At 36.0% G+C, this 19,391-nt stretch overlaps 2 protein-coding genes across 5 annotated transcripts in view; one reads left to right on the top strand and one right to left on the bottom strand.

The window, feature by feature from the left end:
- The window catches only part of Sol1, a 458,110-nt gene that overhangs the window by 200,167 nt on the left and 238,552 nt on the right, over window positions 1-19,391 (top strand). The gene's annotated exons all lie outside the window — the stretch shown is intronic.
- Window positions 1-19,391, bottom strand: part of LOC141389736 (fatty acyl-CoA reductase wat-like) — an 87,591-nt gene that overhangs the window by 67,435 nt on the left and 765 nt on the right. The window lies entirely within an intron of this gene.

Genomic DNA, 19,391 nt, shown 5'->3' on the forward strand with positions numbered 1-19,391 from the left:
ATCTGCAATATATGTTTTGACAATTCCGCGAATTGAACCGCGATTTTCTTTGATTATTTTTACATAAATGTAATCCTTTTTACGCGATTATAATATTTGCTAAAAAGGTGTGTCACAAATTACAAAAATTCGGGAGTAATATTCATATTTATCCCAAAATAGAATGTGGTGGCACATCCGCAGTTCTTGCCGAATCTGTCTAAAATAATTTATATTGACGTATTTTTAACAGGCGGCCATTGAAATCGGATGCACCCTATAATCTTATGCACAACTCGTAATTTTTGCCCACTTGAAGGTTTTTTGAATAGTAAGATGCAACTGATGGCACACTGGCCGCTGAATGAAACACGGGAAACTCCATGCATATTGATAGACATGGATTCCCTGTATCCGAAAAGCACATGCACCCCAACTGATTTAAACGGATTCGCGAATTATACGGTTTTTAACTTCTATGTTTTTTCTTTGATTGTAATTTCAATATTGCTCTGTACTTCTTAATTCTATTGCTAATCACACTAATCAAATATACTTTCACGATGCCAAACTATTTTCCTTGAAGAAGTTTTAGAACAATACTTCAAGCTTTGTATGGAAATTTAGCGAAATAGTAGAATAGGTCCTAAAACTGTTTCTCCAATTTTTCGTACTAAACCAAAAAATACATATATTTTTGAAAATAATATTCCAACAATAAGTTTTTGTATTCTGTTGTTGCTGCAATATGTAAGTTAAAAAACCAATCTTTAAAATTTTGATCTCACATTTTTGTGGGCATTGTCTAGATTCTGTAGAGATTTTAAATTTATTTTTTAGAGATTTATATGGACCCTGAGATAGAATAAATTTAATTTACTCTACGATTTTTTCATTATTTGTTGGTTTTACGCGAAAATAAAAACAAATTTAGAAATATTTTAACATAAGCGGATAGATATAACATTCTGTTAACGATTTATACACTGCACCCCGGTTATCTACCTCTCTGCTTAACTGCCTTTCCCGTTTAATTGCCTCACAACTTAAATCCCCAAAGTTTTTTCATATAAATGAGTTCAAACTTTCCCGGTTAACTACTTTTCTATAAGTACCTAATTCGGATATTTGCCCGTCAAATATTTTCCCCAAAAGGAACATACAATAATACTTTTATCGGTTTATTACCCACGCTGGTGTATTTCTTAGATAATCAATTTCGATGTCTACCGGAATTGTGATGAAGATGTCCAGTGATATGTTATGCTCACTGATGACTAAATTTCTTATGGGTTAAATAATATAACATATATTTTTAGACTTGAAATGAACTATTCTACTATACACCGTTTTGTTTTTTGACGATTATGTTCTAATTGTTGTCATTTTTTGTAAGGTTGAGATGAGATTTTTATAACTACCCACATGAGGTAACTATGCGGGGTTTTCGTAACTGCCTTTCCCGCATAACTGCCTCATTTTTTCGGAATTTTATGAGAGGTAGTTAACCGGGGTGAAGTGTACATATATTTTCTTATTAAAACCCAAAGGGAATTTTTAAATATTTTTTCTTTATAAGGAAACAAAACCCCCTATAACTTTTGGGTGCAGCATCCAATTTTGTGAACGCGAACATATTTGAAACCACAATTTTTTCCTTAACCTGAGTACCGAAATCGCTGATGTGCTCGCCAAAAAAAATTAAATTTTTTCAATGGTATTGAAAAGGAAATTTGAAATTTACCATAAACACTTTCATACGGGCAAAATGTGCCTCATTTACATATTGGTTTTAGACCCCAAGTATGTTTGGACGAAATGTGTTTCAGACAATTTGTAGTCGATTGAGCAATGTCTGTCCGTCTGTCTGTCTGGCTGGAGCGCACGATAACTCTCGAAGGGATGAACCGGTTCGGTTCAAATTTTGGCTTTCGTAATATTTTGCCCAAACTTAGTTTAAGTTCGAAGATGGGTTATATCGGTCCACTGCTTCCGGTACCTCCCCCACAAAAGTTCGAAAATGTTCGGAAAATTTGTACGTACGATAACTCTTGAAGGGAGTAACCGATGTGGTCCATACTTTGCAAATCGTGAAATGTCTACCAGACTTAGATGAGTTTCCAATATGGACTCAATCGGTCCACTCCTTCGGGTACCTCCCACACAAAATTTGGGATAAGTTCAGTTTAGGACCTGCTCTCGAATCGCTTTGATATTTTTTAGCGGCTTGTACTCACTGCCCCCTATACGACGGTACAAGTTAAACAAATAACCTCAAAGTTGCAAAATAACCCTATGACACCGTGTGAGGTGGTTGTAGCGCAAGATAACTCTCGCACGCATCTGCCGATTCGGTCCAAAATTTGGCCTTAGTAATATTTTGTCCAAACATAGTTTAAGTTCGAAGGTAAGCCATATCGGTCCACTCTCTCAGGTACCTCCCACACAAAAGTTCAAAAATGTTCGGAAAAATTGGTCGTACGGTAACTCTTGAAGGGAGTGGCCAAATTGGTCCATACGTTACAAATCCTAATATATCTAACAGATATAGATCAGGTGCAAATATGGACTATATTTGTCCACTCAATCCGGTACCTCCCACACAAAATTTCGGATAAGTTCACTTTAAGACCTGATATCGAATCACTTTGATTTTTGTTGAAGCAACTTGCATTCGCTGCCTCTATTACGATGGTAAAAGTTTGTTTAGGGGCAAGTCCATACTTCTTGAGCAAACAGCCCGTATAGTGTAAAAACCGCCTATGGCAGCATATGTTGTGGCTGGCGATCCACTTCCATAACGGTGAATGTCGATCCATTCCTTTTAGTATCTCCTCCGCAAAACTATTGATCTTTAATCCTAATCAACATTTTTGTCGGTTCAAATGCCCAACATTTTTAAAACCCCCTAAATAGATACGTATTTTGGAAAAAAATTGTTTCAATATGCACTTGCTGAGGGTATATCTCTGTCGGCAAAGCCGACTGATACTTTTTTACTTGTTTTAGATAAAATCGAAATGTTGTCTTTGACAGTTCACAATTTTCCTAAAAATGAATATTTTTAATTCCGTTTCGCTTAAGTACAAGATTATTAGGTTCTTAATGATATATATTTGCTGATCGGTTTATTCGTTTTCGAGCTATAGTGGGCACCGCAAACTGCTTTAATAAAAACAGTGTTTCGTAGGCGGCCATTTGTCAGCACACTGTGCATTATTTTTTAATAAAAAAATTCCGAAGGTAGCTCTATCAGATGAAAACAAAATCTTCTAAAAAATTTGGTAGATTTCTTGTAAAAAATTCACGAATAATTGCTTCTTTCGCGCTCAATAAGTGGTCATAACCCCTAAATATAGTCCACATACGTATGTCCGTTCCGATTTTCGTTTTTTTGTTTTTTTTTTTGAAGATTTCAGCGTCATTATCAAACCAAAATTTATAAAATTTAGTATTAAATCATCGATGAGGGTATGAAACATTCCAGAAGAGAATTATCAGTATAGGTCCATGGTTTTCATACAGCACCCCTATAAGGATACCTCCCGATTTTCGGAATTTTGAGGGTTGTGCCCAAAAATAACTGAAATTTGGAATTTATTCTTTGTTGGGGAGCATACAACTTTCCACCTGAAATTTGCCGGTATATGTAGGTCCATTATTAAACCGAAATGGCTAAAATTATGTATTTAGTTCCAATGGGGGTATAAAACATGCCAGAAGATAATTGTTGGTATAGGTCCACGTTTTCATATATCCCTCTTAGAAGGGTAGAACCCGATTTTCAGATTTTTTAAGGTTGTGGCCCCAATATCCCACTGAAATGGCTGAAATTTGGCATTTTGTCTTCCTTTCGCCAAACATTTGTTGGTATAGATCCACGTCTTCCGATAGCCCCCATAGAACGGTAGGTAGCATGCGATTTTCTGTATTTTAAAATCAGGCACCTTGTGGTATAGCCCTCACATAAGGGTACCACTTGATTTACACTTTTAATCACATTTTTCTACAAAATTGGTTATTGATTGGAATTTTGTGTTTCCAGAAGATAGAAAACATAGTCGACAAAGAACTTCCTATAGCACTATGAAAAACTGGATTAATGAATTCAATCGTGGCCGACACTCCCCAAAAAACGATGGTCGTGAGGGTCGTCCAAAAACGGCCGTTGTGCTAGGAAAAAAATTAAGCAGTGCGTGAACGGATAATGCAAGATCGCCATGTTTTATACCGTAAGTTAGAGGCATTATTTGGCATTTATTTATTAATTGGGGGTTTGTCGTTAGATCCAGCACAATTAGACAAGCGCTCAAAAAGGGCTCTTTTCGATTTGTGCACAGAAATTGTGATAAATACGATCGTAACAGACGACGAATCTTGGATCTAAGCGTATGACCCCGAAACAAATCAACACTCGACCATGTGGGTCTTCGAAGGCGAGCCAAATCCAACGAATGTTGTTCACGGAAAAAGACCTTGGTCGCCTGTTTCTTCGGCTAAACAGACCATATGGCTACTTGAGGAAAGTAGGACGGTTAATTCTGAGTGGTACACTACAATTTGTTTGCCTGAAGTCTCCTGAGAAATTCAAAAAAACGAACAAGAGAAGACATATAATTGTGCACGATGACAATGTGAGCTCTCACACATCGATTCAAACCGCATTTTTAACCGAACAAAACGTCCAATTGATGGGTCATCCGCCGTACAGCCCTGACTTGGCACCCAATGACTTAATTTAATTCCCGCACAATAAAAAAAGGCGTGGTCAATGATTCTCGTCGCAGAAGATGATGTTGAAGCGTTCAAAAACCATGTTTTGGAGGTGTTTCAATGGGAGTGGAAAAAGTGCTTCAACAATAGGTTTGAGCACATGAAAAAGTGAAAGAAATCATGCTATAGAATACTTTGAAAAACAATAAAACCATAGAAATCTGGAATTCTGGACCATTGAAAATGCATTATTCTTTTATTTTCTTCTAAGTCTACAAAATGTTGATTAAATGTGAGTACTAAGTAGTCGATTTGTATACCCTACGTGGGGAGGGTATTATAAGTTGGTTTTGGCCAAAAAGTTTGTCGTAGACCCATACATATACATGTATCGACGAGCTGAGTCGATGTGGCTATGTGTGTCCGTCTGTCTGTCCATCTAAACTTTGTAATCACGCTACAGGTCGCAATTTTACTCCGATCGTCACCAAATTTTGGGTCTTGATGAAGGTTTGGGTGTTTGGTGATGGTCGGCTAATATTCAGGGGTCGGAATGGGCAAAAATCTTATTTGGAGAAAATGTCAACAATTTAATTCTAAAGCAAATATCTCCGCTTCTACATGGGATATATCAAAAGCAAAATCTGCTAATGAAAGTAGAAAATATCATCTTTGCAACGATGTAACGTAGGTTGTCGTAGGTGGTCAAACAACGAATATATCACAATATCCGCAAATAGAACACAACTTTTCATTTTTGCGATTTTAATAATAATGACCAATATCACTGCTTTGGTTGGGGACCTTCCAAAAGCAAAGTCTGACTATGAATGTTGAAAATCCCATTTTCACAATGATGTAAAAGAGGTTGGCGTATGTGGCGAAATAACGGAGATATCGCAATAGTCGGTAATACATCCCATTTTTTAATATTTTTGTAATCACGCAACACGTCGCAATTTTGATTGGATCGTCACGAAATTTTGGGTGTTAATGGGGGTCTCGCAGAAGAAAAAACCTATTGATTTGGGTAATGGTCGGATATTATTCGGCGGTCGGAATGTGAAAAAACCTTATTTGCAGAAAAGGCCAACGTTTTATTTCAAAGCGAATATCTCTCTTCTGTAAGAGGTATATCGAAAGCAAACCCTGGTGAGGAAAGTAGAAAATATCCACTTTACAACGATGTGAAGTAGGTTGTCATAGGTGGTCAAACAACAGAGATAACGCAGTAGTCGGTAAGGCATCATTTTTGTCCATTTTTTGTGCAATCACACTACAGGTCGGAATTTTGATCGGATCCTCACGAAATTTTGAGGGTTGATGGGGGTCTCACAGAGAAAGAACCCTATTGATGGTTGGCGTACATCCCACTTTTCGATTTTTTATTTGAGTTGTACTGACGATGCACTTAAATGCGTTTAAACAAAATTGACCTTTATTAATGAATCAGAGCAAAGACGCTAAGCTATCTCAATTTTAATATTTTGAATTTTACCAGTCAAGAGTTTATGCACAGGGGTAGTGGTGTAGGGTATCACATAGTCGGCCCCGACCCGTCTATTGCCTTGGCTCACTTGTTATTTTATTTTTCTCATTATGAATATTATGCCTTGACTTCCCCGGTTGGTCCTAAAATCACACACATATTTTTCATACTTGTCTTCAATTTTACATGGAAGTTGTTTGAGCAAATTAAATACTACCATGTGGGTGTATACACTGTGCACTGACTCTTATTGACAATTTTATGGCAGTGATAACACTTAATTTATGACCGCGATACCAATTTGAGATATGATCAGTTCTTTGTTTTCTTAATTCATCATACTTTTTCTCCAAATTCAACAAAATTAAAACAAAACGCTAACACATGTCAGTTCAATGAACTATAATGATTGATTTTAAATTTGTAGGTTTATTAGTGATGAGCTGCGATGTGTGGTGATGAATGCTGTTAAATAAATAGTCTAAACAAGATTCAAAGAACAGACCTTTTAAGCTTATATTTACAATGGATTTGTTTACGCTCATTCATAGCATGAAATGCAGACGCTTTGGTAAAACATTAAATATGGTTGATAATGATGATTTATTATTATTTAAAATAAAGTTTGAACATTTCATTTTTGAAAATGAACAATCAATTTTTTTGAAGTCATCATAAGACCAGTTTACTTGGTTAAAATTTGTTTGTCATTTGTTGTGCTTTTTAAATCAAATGAAATCATATTTTAGATTTTTACGATTCATACAGAAGTTTTTTTTTAATATGCAATAGAAATGCAAATTTAATTTAGAAACAATTAAATAATTATTTTTCTGGTTTGTTTAAAAAATCCTTGCCCTTCCAATTGCTCCTTATTTTATTTCGCAGCTTTTAATATAATATAATAATGTACATGTATGTAGATACTTAAATTTTACAATTAACATTGCTATGCATAATGAATAGCAGCAATTCGCACCTGGTTAATGTGAACTGGCCTTTTAGCACTCACATCAAATGCAGTAGCATGATGTTTAGAATGTCTTTGTTTGAAAAATGTAAATTTTCAAAGGTTATAATTAAGACAACTAATGGCAAAATAAACAAATTAAAAAAAAAAAAAAAAAAATCCCCTGAATAAAACATGTCTGGCCGAAAGAAACATTTTGCTTTGAATTAATTACTTTTTAATTTTCTTTATAGGTACTATTTTGAGATAAAATTCAAACGTGACTGTTGTTATTTTAAAAACATAGCAAATAATCGGCTTTAAAATAAATCAGTTATAAAGACAAAATGTTTACTTTTATACAATACAAGTAAAAAAGTATCAGTCGACTTTGCCGACAGTGATAAATCCTCAGCCTATGTGAATTGAAATGTTCATCTACGGACAGATCGAATGTATTAGGGTCTTTTCAGAATTGTGTGGTCCTTATGGACATTTGAACTTGCTGACAAGAATGTGGATTAGGATTAAAGTTCAAAAGTGTTGCGGAGGAGGTACTTGAAGGAATGGACATACTCCATTATGGAAGTGGATCTTATTTTGGAAGTCATATATTTTCGATAGATATATCGCCCACTAGTCATTTCGTATAACTTTTGGACCAGTATGTCAGGAAGCATGGACTTGTCCACGGAAAACATAATATCGCTGTAAAAAGGACCACCACGAACAGCATCGGTATACATTTCCAATGGATCTTCGAACAGACCCTAAACTGCACTTAGACACAAATGTTGAACTGTTGTGGGGGAGGTACCCTAAGGAGAGGACCGATATGGACCATTTTAAAAGTTAAACTAAATATGGACAAAATATTAGGAGATCCAAAGTTTGGACTAAAATGGTTGCCCCGTTCAAGAGATATCGTGTATACGATTTTAGTGACATTTTTAAATTGGGGGGAAGTACCGGTATTGCTCATTTCCGAACTGAAACTAAGTTTGGACAAAATATGACGAAGGCCGAATTTTGGACCAAATTGGTTGATCAGTCCGAGAGTTGTCGTGGTCTCTAGCCACTACATATCGACGCCTCCAAACAATAGTATGCTAAGTCGACTTAGCATGTTTTCAAGTTCTTTACATTTTTATATTTAACGTCCTTTAACTTAAATTCTGTCAAATTTTGGTAATGATCGGACAATCCGAACAGAAGTTATAAACAAATATTTACTTAGCATAGTACTGAAGGTCAAAGAAATTTCCAAACTTTTAGAGCTTGTCCTGCGAAACTCGCTTTTCAGAATTAGCAAACTATTATTTGGAAGTGTCGAACGTCCTTTAACTTAAATTCTGTCTGATTTTGGTAATGATCGGACAATCCGAACAGAAGTTATAAACAAATATTGACTTAGCATAGTACTGAAGTTCAAAAAAATTACCAAACTTTGAGAGCTTCTCCTGCAAAACTCACTTTTTAGACATAGCATACTATTATTTGGAGGTGTCGATATGGTGCCATAGGGATTTTTTTACTCCTTTCGGGCTATTTTCTCAAGAAATATGTACTTGCCCCTTAAAAAACTTTTACCGTCGTATGGGGGGTAGTGAGTACAAGTTGCTACAACAAAAATTAAAGCGATTCGAGAGGTACTGTACTAAACTGTATTTTTCCGAAATTTGCCGAAGGAGTGGACCGGCTGAGTCCGTATTCGAACCTCATAAATGTCTGGCAGAAACTTACGATGTACAAAGTATGGACCAAATCATTTTCGAACTTTTGTGGGGGAGGTACCGTAGGGAGTGATCCGATATAACCCATCTTCGAACTTAAACTAAGTTTAGACAAAATATTATGAAAGCCAAATTTTGGATCGAATCGCTTCATACGTTGAGAGTTATCTTGTGCTCCAGCCAGCCAGACAGACAGACGGGCGGACATGGCTAAATCAAATCCAAATTGTTTGAAACTAATTTCGTTCAAACATACATGGGGTCTAAGACCATTATTTCGATGAGGCACATTTTGCCCGTATGAAAGTGTATATACCCTCGTTGGGATAAATGCTGAGGGTATAAATAGATTTTCTAAGGATACATTTCCTTCAGACAGATTTGCATAAAATCCGTTATTTATTCGACATTGACAGGTATCAATCGGCATAAGGTGAACAAACAAAAACTTATTTTTTCTAAAAACCTTAAATATGAAATTCTATGAAGATCGGTTAATGTTAACCCGTGCCCTTCGAACGATCTTTACTTCCATACGAGAGTAATTGCTCTAAATGCCGCAATTATTGTCCAATCAAAGATCATTAATGTGGCTAAGCAAGGAATACTACAAACATTTATAAAAATCAGGTCAGATTTTGATATTGCTCCAATATTTGGCCAATTATAGGAAATGTGGGCCCTATTATATAGGTAATGTTAAAATCGTGTGTTAGCCACAGCAATGAACTGGTAAACTTGTTTCTTCGATTGGACAATAATTGCGGCATTTAGAGCAATTTCAAATTATTATGGAAGTAAAGATCGGTCGAGGGGCAAGGGTTAACATTAACCGATCGTCATGGGAAAAATGAAAGACCGCCATAAAATATAATATTTAAGGATTTCAGATCAAATGAAAAAAATTAAGCTATTCAAAAAAAAAAACAAATTTTCTTTTTGGGTCATCCTAACCCTCATATACCCTCATAAAGGAGCAAACGCATCCCTTGTATTTGTGACGTCTTAAAGTATACAGATCTGAAATAAAGGGATTACTTCTAATTCTATAACAATACTTTTAGTCTTAAGGTTAACGATAGTATAAATACTTCGGTATGTACCTCATCGAAATAATGGTTTTGGACCCCAAGTATGTTTCGGATAATTTAAAGTCGATTAATTCTTGTCCGTCTTTTGTTTATCGGTCAGTCTGGCTGACTGATGCGCCAGTTAACTCTCAAAGAGCTCAACCGATTTGATCCGAACTTTGAACATCGTAATATTTTTTTTTTGGTCGATAGACAACACGGTGTGCCTTAACCGAAATTAAATGCAAGGTGCTTAAACCTGGGAAGTTTTTGCAGATTCTGAAACTACAATGCTCATAGATGAGAAATATCAAGAAACAAAAAAATCGCCCGTGGGATTTTCAAAAAAAAAAAATTCTAAGGGTTCTTTAGGTTTTCACGATTTTGCTTGGAAACCTGGAGTCCAATGTAAATGGGCCTAAAGAAAACGTTGTAGCTGTGAAAATTCTCCACAAGATTAACCTTAATGATATTTTCGTAGATTTTGCCGTTTTTGGGAAAATTCCTTTTTGAGATGAAAGCCCTTAGTGAGTATATTAAGAACCCAAAAAGAAATTTTCCCCATAGGTCAAGATTCTGAGATATCGCGCGATGAATTATTTGAATTTTCGCCTATGATGCTTGAGAAAATAGCTTCATATCTCTGTTTGCCGTTATTGTAGCTTCGTTTTGAGATTACATGTCAAATCGAATGGCGAATCTTTTTGTAGAACATTTCATTCTTCTAACTCAATTCCTTTCATGTCCTTTTCGTCCTTTCTTTCTTGAACCGTAGTAAAATTACCACAAGATGAGATTTTACAGCATCCAAATATTCCACAAAAATATTGCTCAGAGAATTTTAGGTACGGTTCTCATTGACAACTAATCGATATTGTCACGTTTTCATTGACCTATTTGACATTTACCCAGTTTTTGTTCAGAAAAAACCTATGTTTCGTTTTTGTGTATATTCGTTATTTGTTATGTATTGGTAGGTAGCCATACCCATTGGTTATCGCTTATATTGACATCTGGGATGTATCTGAAATATTTACCATATATAGCTCCCGGTATGCTGAACATGTTAATGACAAATTTTCTTGGAAAATAGATCCGGTTATTTAATATTTTGAACCGGATATAGCGATATAAAACCCGGATTTTGTACCGATTTTAAGTAACCGATTAAGCTTTCATGTATACCATTAGAAAGCTAATAAAATTGCCAATCAGGGAAAATATTTTTTTTGACAGCATCTTACCTGAGTTCGCTGCTAAAACAAAAAACCCGTATTTTTGATCCGTTTTTAAGGAAATATATCAAAACGGTCCGAAAGTGCTCTTTTCGTACATTATTGAAATTATGTTTGATAGGTAACCTACGGCATGAAACGGAAAATATGTCATTTTCGAATTTTATCTAAGTTTGAACAAACAAGTAAACCCAGGCTATATTCGGACGGGGCCGACCATGTGATACCCTACACCACTACCCCTGGGAACTAGCTTTCCACAAGTCAACATTTCTTTATGAAACAAATAAACCTATTGTAAGAAATAACGTTGTGGATTCTGGCACCGTATTACACCAAGCTTAAATAATAATATAATAATTGTTTCACAAACATCCCAGAGGGACAAGGGAGACTTCTCTCATATCAACGAGTAAGTGTACCCATATTCATATTCGTTCAATGATATGGGACCCACAGCTTATCCCCGAGTCCGAACGGCGTGTCCTAAGGTACCACTTGTAGAGAAGTTTTACATGGCTGAAATGCTCAGGAAATGTCGACAACATTACTGAAGGGTATTTTGCCACCGTTGAAAATGTGATGTTACCTGGCTGGGGAATCGTTTCGAAAAATAGTGGCGATGGATTGCATCGCTGCTGCAATGTGTGTATAAAAATTCAATTGGACAAATAATACGCTAGGGCACCATGTAATTTGCAGTAATGAACAAGTAAAAAAGTATCAGTCGGCTTAGCCGACAGAGATATACCCTCAGCCTGTGCAAATTGAAACACTTTTTTTTTCACAAAAAACTTATGTATTTAGGGGGTTTCAAAATTTTGGTCGCATGAACCGACAAAAATGTCGATTACGATTAAAGTTCAATAATTTTGCGGAAAAGGTGCTTAAAGGAATGGACCGACATAGACCATGGGGGGTGCCATAGGGGGTTTTTACACCCTTGGGGCTGTTTCCTCAAGAAGTATGGACTTGCCCCTGAAACAACTTTTACCATCGTAATTGAGGAAGCGAATGTAAGCTGCTTCAACAAAAATCAAAGTGATTCAATAGCAGGTCTTAAAGTGAACTTATCCAAAATTTTGTGTGGGAGGTACGGGATGGAGTGGATTATGAGATATGATATTATGAGAATGTGTAAAGTATGGACCAAATTGGTCACTCCAATCAAGAGTTATCGTGCGCAGAATTTTTCCGAATATTTTTCAACTTTTGTGGGGTAGGTACCTGAGGGAGTGGACCGATATGGCTTATCTACGAATTTAAAGTAAGTTTGGAAATAATATTACGAAGGCCAAATTTTGGCCGGAATCGGCATTTCCGTTCGAGAATTATCTTGCGCTTCCACCCATAAACATGGTGCCACAGAGTTTGTTTTTCAACTTTCAGGCTATTTGCTCAGGAAGTATGGACTTGCCCCTTAGGAAACTTGTACCTTCGTATAGGGGACAGTGAATACAAGATGTAACGACAAAAACCAAGGCGATTCGAGAGCAGGTCCTAAACTGAACTTTTCCGAAATTTTGTGTGGGAGGTACTCGAAGGAGTTTACCGATTGAGTCCATATTGGAACCTCATCTAAGTCTGGTAGAAATTTCATAATGTGCAAAGTATGGACCAAATCGGTTACTCCCTTCAAGAGTTATCGTACGCACAAATTTTCCGAACATTTTCGAACTTTTGTGGGGGAGGTACCGGAAGGAGTGGACCGATATAATCCATCTTTGAACTTGAACTAAGTTTGAACTAAATATTACGAAAGCCATATTTTGGACCGAATCGGCAGATTCGTTCGAGAGTTATCTTGCGCTCCAACCACTACACACGGTGTCATTGGGTTTTTTGTAACTTTCAGGCTATTTTCTCAGGAAGTATGGACTTGCCCCTAATGAAACTTACAGCGTCGTATAGAGGACAGCGAATACAACTTGTGTAAACAAAAATCAAAGCGATTCGAGACCAGGTTCTAAACTGAACTTTTCCGAAATTTTGTGTGGGAGGTACCCGAAGGAGTGGACCGATTGAGTCCATATTGGAACCTCATCTAAGTTTGGTAGAAATTACACGATGTGCAAAGTATGGACCAAATCGGTTATTCCCTGCAAGAGTTATCGTGCGCACAAATTTTGCGACAATTTTTGATCATTTGTGGGGGAGGTACCTGAAGGAGTGGACCTATGTGGCCCATCTTCGAACTTAAATCAAATCTGGACAAAATATTTCGATACCCAAAGTTTGAACCAAATCGATTAATCCGTTCGAGAGTTATCGTGCGCACCAGCCTGCCAGACAGACAGACGGACGGACATTGCTAGATCTACTCAAAATTGTCTGAAACGGATATCGTACAAACATACTTGGGGTCTAAAACCATTATTTCGATGAGGCACATTTTTGGTCGTATCAAAGTGTAAATACCCTCTTTAGCCTAAAGGCTGAGGGTATAAAAAACTGGGAATGGGAAAATGTGGTTCTATACACAAAACCCATTATATATTAGATATATTAGGCAGTAGGCCAGTTATTTAGCAGACACGTTGTTGCAATTTGCATCGGCGGAAAGGTTCTTTCCATATGTAGGCTACTTTGCCAGTATATCCCGCCACAAAATAAAATATGTATATGGTAACATGGGGCGCCTTCGCCACGTTTTTGTTCAAAATGTTCTCATACCGACACCGTTAAAGTTTTGTCAAATATTGTTTTTGGTGCAAATATTAGCATATCTTGACTATAGGTTTTGATATATAAATGCATATAATTTTGTTTTTAAAATATTATTTTTGAGAATTTACAAAATGTCTAAAAAGTGGCGAAGCCTCCCCACCCATGGGGCAGCTTCGCCATCTATTGAACATTCTCCAACGGACTCTAAAACTGTAATTTACCATACTTCTTCCTTAAATATCAACATTATGCAAAAAGGAACATGTTTTCTATTAAATGATCAAAAATGATTTTAAAATTCACAAAAGTAACCGATTCAACGGGTTAATTGAAGTACGTACCTTGAATTTAGGTACAAACATCATAATATAACTAAAACAAGAAACGTTTAGGAAAATATTTGATTTTAACTTCACATTATAGTGTGGTATGTCTATGGTATAAAGAATTTAAGTTAAACATGACAAATTTCTAACATTAACCCACCACGACCCTATCATGGCGTAGGCGCCCCACCCCTTACATATTTCATAATATTATTATATTGACATTTGCAATTGCTTTTTTCATGCGAAGTATTGGGATTTATATTCTTCAGTAGTTGTCTTCTAACGGTACAAAATGTGTTTTTGATATCACAAAAGGTAAAGAAGATATCACAAAAAATACCTACCATAATTATTTTTTCCAATACCCTGAAAACACAAAACCGCGTACATCCGCTGTCATACCTATGACACAACTGCCAACTTTTGTGAGAAGATAGACTTGCATTAAACACACAATTTTGCCTTTAACGGATTTTTCTAGCACTTGTGTTTTGCGAGAAAATTGGCGCTGGCGTAGCCGCCCCAGTGGCGAAGGCGCCCCATGTTACCATATATACCAAAAATATTATTTTTTTATTTTTCATACAAAAGTACTGGTCCATTTCACCCGTGTATGTATGTATGCATCTTCTCCTACCTAAACTCTTACCTCGTGCAAAATTTCGTGATTATTGAGCTATAATTGCGACCTCTAAAGTGTATATTGTAACACTGCAAACAAATAACTGGGTATATAAGGCTGTAACTCTGTTATCTTTTCATGTACACCAACACAATTGACATCAATAGAAAGGTCAAGCGTTTGTCTTCCAAATATAGCTTAGTTGCCAGGAGTGTATCTTCCAGGATTAAAGATATAAGCGGTATATTAAAAATTTTCACAATTTTCACACAAAAGTTGTGGTCCATTTAACCCTCTAAATATTATCTGATCGCCATCTCAAATTGCAAGCTTCATCTTTGTCATATACTCTTACCTTATTTAAAACTTCGCGTTGATCGGACTATTATTGCGACCTACAAAGCCGCTACAAAATTGGATAAATATAATGTTTTTGGTCCAACTCACCAATAAAATTAGGGATCTATTCTTGTCTGAACCCGACCTCCGTACAAAATTTCGTGACGATCGGTCCATAATTGCGGCCTGGAGTTTGATTACAATTTATAATGGACAGGCGGGCGGACGGACGGACACACATCTCAAAATCGCTTTATCTCGTCAAGATATGAAAATTGGTATACCACATTGGGTATACGAATATTTCGCGGTGTTACATGAATTTTTACCAAAACATACTTATAATACCCTTTCCAATGTGACCCTCTACACAGAACCCATTACATATTAAGCAGTAGGACCGTTATCTAGCAAACACTTTATTGCAAATTGAATCAGGGGAAGGTCAGTCGTTTTTTCCATATGTAGGCTACTTTGCCGATATATGTCCTAAAAGAATTAAAATATCGACCAAAAATAAAATTTGTATATTTTTCATACAAAAGTAATGGTCCATTTCATCCGCTAAATAATATCAGATTATGATTCAAAATTGTTGGCATCTTCTTTGACCTAAACTCTTACCCGGTGAAAATTTTCGTGACTATTGGGGTAAAATTGCGACCTCTAACGAGTTTATGATTACACTATATACGAACAACTGAAAATATTGGGATGTAACTCTGTTATCTGATCATGCACACCAACACAACTGGCGTCAATTGAAAGGTCAAGCGTTCCATTTCCAAGGGTAGCTTACTTGTTCGGAATGTATCTTCCAGGAATAAAGATATAAGTTGTATATAAAATTTTTCACAATTTTCACACAAAAGTTGTGGTCCATTTAAAACTCTAAATATTATCTGATCGCCATCTCAAATTGCAAGCTTCTTCTCTGTCATATACTCTTACCTTATATAAAATTTCGCGTTGATCGGACTATCATTGCAACCTACAGAGCCGCTAGAAAATTGAATAAATATTATGTTTTTGGTCCATTTCACCCGCTAAATATTTCTCGATCATCACCAATAAGAATATTGATCTATACTGGCCTGAACCCGACCTCCATACAAAATTTCGTGACGATCGGTCCATAATTGCGGCCTGGAGCGTGTTTACTATTTATAATGGACAGACGGACGGACGGACGGACACACATCTCAAAATCGCTTTATCTCGTCGAGATATGAAGATTGGTATACCACATTGGGGGTTTCCGAAGAATATTTCGCGGTGTTACATGAATTTTTACCAAAACAAACTTATAATACCCTTTCCACATTGTGGTGTACGGTATAAAAAGAGTAAGAAAGTATCAGTCAGCTGTGCCGATAGAAATATACCAGCCTCAACCTCCAATGAAGCAAACACAATACTTCCGAAGTCTATTGGCATTTTTAGAGTTTTTAGGTCAATTTGTCAAAAAGTATGGAGTCGCCCCGAAGAAATGTGTACCTTTTTAACTTGGGCCGCATACAAAACATGTAAAAATTTAAAAACAATCCCAGACGAGTCCGTAAACCAGGGACGAGCTTCTTTGCTTAGATCGTATAGTGAGGGCGCCCACTGAGTTGTTTTTGCATTTGCTTCTCTCTCTCACGTACAGTGTAAATGAATGAAAACAAACAAAAACATAATGTGGTTGTTGCTTTTTTCACTCATACGTTCATACATGTCTTCGCTTTGGTTGTATTTCTGTGGTCGTCGCTGCCATAAACGCAATCTTTCTAAACTTTGTGTTGGAGATACCCGAAAGAGTGGTCTGATGTAGTCGTTATTCAGACATAATTCGAGACGATGTCCAAAGTTTGGACCAAATCAGTTTATCCCTTCAAGGGTTATATAACGTAGTACCCAGTTAAGTTGACACCGGTAGGTTTTTTTTGAGCTTTTGGGCCATTATCTCAGGAAGTATGGACTTGCCTCCTCCCAAGAGTAACATTTTGGGAAAAAAATTCAAAACGATCCGAAAAATGAAATAGTCATGTGCAAAGTTTGGACCAATCAGAAATTCCCTGCAACAGTTATCTGGCTGATTTGCCATTTTAGTTTGTGCCGCCAAGGTTTCTTGGAGTTTTTGGGCCTTTATCTCAGGAAGGACTTGTCCCGAAAAAAATTGTACCATTGCAGGGTGGGCCGCAAGGACAATATGCTGAAAAAAAATTAAAACGATCCGAGGGAAGATTTTTTCGAATATTGTGTGGGAGGAAGGCGAATGATTGGGCCGACATTGTCCAGATAGTAGTATTACCATATGCATAGTAATGGCCAATTCGGCTACTCCCATCGAGAGTTATCATGCGTAACATTTTAGCGAAAATGTTTGAACTTTTTAAACTTTACCGGAAGGGGTGGATCGATATGGCCTATCTTCAAACTTAAATAAGTTTGGTCAAAATATTATGAATGCCAAATTTTAGACTCGATAGGTTGCTTCGTTCGTGCGCACCAGTCAGACGAACGGATAGACGGGCATTGCACAACCGACTCCAAATTGTCTGTAACAGATTTCGTCCAAGCATACTTGTGGCCTAAACCCATTATTTCGATGAGGCACATTTTTGGTCGTATGAAAGTGTATATACCCTATTTAGCGTAAAGGCTGAGGGTATAAAAAATTACGAGGTGCAAAGTTTGGACCAAACCGGTTGATTTGTCGATGTGAAGCAAATAGGCAAAATCTCTGGTTTCGAATTATTTGTCATGACTCATACCGTCACCATTAGCCGAAGTCGTATCTCCAAAAAAGTCAAAATTAGTTTTTTGATTGAATCTAATACCCTAGACAGACGGCAGAGTTAATTTGCATTAAAAATGTCCTAATTTGAATTAATTTCTCAACCTGACAGACGATAGTATCTGCATTTATGAAACAGCTGTTTGTGTTGTTTGTTTGTACCCAGCAGACCATTTCATAAAGCTTTACAAAAGTTCGCCAAAATATGCGAAACAAATACACTTTCTACCTTTGATTTTTTCACCATGATGAAGCAAAAATAAATTTAATTTATTCGCGATATTTTTGAGTCTTTTTAATATTATAAAAATATTGCAAAACTTTAAAAAACATTTGAGGAAGATATAATTTTCGATAGAATTTGTATGCTGGGTAATTAAATTTTTTGTGAAAATAAAAATTTGAAAAAGAGTTTTGTTAGAAGGCGTGAAAAACGATTAGCTGCTATTCTACTCGCAAAAGACCACTACTTATTTTGAAGAAACGCGAAAATTGCTGATTTGCTTTCCATTTTTATTTTCTTAAACATGGAAATTTGACAAAAGACAATTGATTTTCAACAGCATTGCCATATTGAAATTGCTAAATTCAGTTTAAATTTCCTTTGATTTTGTACATTAAGAATGTGGATAATGCACGAATTAATTTGAATTAAGGCAGTTAATGCAAATTAACGCTGCCGTCTGTCTAGGGTATAATACATAAGACTAAAATACATGCTCTTGCAAAGTTTCTACGTTAAAAAATAACGATCTTATTCAAGAAAAATCATTTCGGAAAATGGGATAACATTGCAGATTTTGTTGTAATGACGGATTCCAAAACCAAGCGTTTCCGCGGTTTTGGTTTCATTACTTACTCCCATTCGTATATGTTTGATAATATTCCATATACTCGCCTTCATAAAATTAATATTCCATAAAACAGTTTTTCATTTTAATGTTTTTTGCTTCTCCTGTAAAATAATTATTTTGTTAGTTACGACTTTTGTCAGACAGCTCTAAGGATCAGGGACCCAATTTTTTTTCAAAACCAATAATTGGACAATTTGCCATGCTTTTCTTAATTTGGGGTCGTTTACAAAAATAATGCACTCGAGTTGGTATTAATCCAAGTGCTTATAACAGATTGACGAAGATTTATTATAGATTACGCAGTCATAAAATATAGCATCTTCAACTAACCGGATGAGGAAATAGATTTGTACATATAAATAATTTGTTTACAATAGTCTCACTCTCAGTCCCTTGAATTTGAAGAAAACTCTTTTTTTTTTGTTTTTGTTTAATTGTTTATTTTGAGATCACAACTTTGTAATTTATTATTCACTAATAATTGATTAACATTTTCGTCATTAATTCCAACTAACGTTGATTGCTTTATAATAGAATCGAATGGCGTAGGCAAAGTTACAGTAAATTGTTTAAAATTCATAAGGTTACTATTTTCCACGTTATTTAAATTACAAACATCCACAATGTTTAATA

This window comes from Musca autumnalis, unplaced genomic scaffold (assembly GCF_047663935.1).
Source record: "Musca autumnalis isolate F117 unplaced genomic scaffold, ASM4766393v1 scaffold_1, whole genome shotgun sequence".
NCBI lineage: Eukaryota > Metazoa > Arthropoda > Insecta > Diptera > Muscidae > Musca > Musca autumnalis.